This window comes from Penaeus monodon, chromosome 30 (assembly GCF_015228065.2).
Source record: "Penaeus monodon isolate SGIC_2016 chromosome 30, NSTDA_Pmon_1, whole genome shotgun sequence".
NCBI lineage: Eukaryota > Metazoa > Arthropoda > Malacostraca > Decapoda > Penaeidae > Penaeus > Penaeus monodon.
In genome coordinates, this window is record NC_051415.1 from 4175160 (window position 1) to 4176052 (window position 893).

Consider the following 893-nt stretch of genomic DNA (forward strand, 5'->3'; position numbering starts at 1 on the left):
AAATGGCAGTTATAATAACAGTAGCATTTCTTCTGATGTCCTTACGTCGAACGAAGGTATGTGTGATGTCACTGTTCTCTCGTCAAAGTAACGTTTTCATCGTTAGTAAGGATCCACGTGACGTGACAGTAATCTCGTCTAAATAACGTTTCTAGAAGGTGGTATGGGATTTCACGTATTTCTCGTCAACGTAACAACGTCACAGATTTCTCGTCAACGTAACGACGTCACAAATCTCTCCTCAAAGTAACAACGTCACAGATTTCTCCTCAAAGTAACAACGTCACAGATTTCTCCTTAAAGTAACATCACAAATCTCTCCTCAAAGTAACAACATCACAGATCTTATAAAAGTAACGTTTTATAAAAAAAAATGACCACGTAATGGAATAAATATGACGTCTTTGTCGCTAGAAAGAAAAAAGAAGACATTTTAATATAACTTATGATATGGTTTCAGGTCCTTGGTAATTCACATCACTAAATAACCCACGTAGGGAAAAAAACGTAAATAAACGAGAGCTAACTCCCCATTACAAAATGAATATGTATGATCACCACTCTGGCATTGACATCTTCCAGAGTCTTCTTCAATTAATGCCGATGACATCACTAAATAACCAACGTAGAAGAAATAAACTTCAATATATAAACAAAAGGATAATTCAACGATGCAAAATAAATATATATGATAAACGCTCCGGCACTGACGTCAAAACGCTAATGAAACATCTTGTACTGTGGATTTGTACAGTCTGTCACACTTTTTTTGTTTACGTTTTTTTGTTTACATTTGTCACGCTAAACGCTGCGCATTTGTTCAGTTCGTTAATGTGTATAGCGATTCACGTACGGCTTCAAGACTGTAGAAGTTAAGCCTCCATAATGCAATG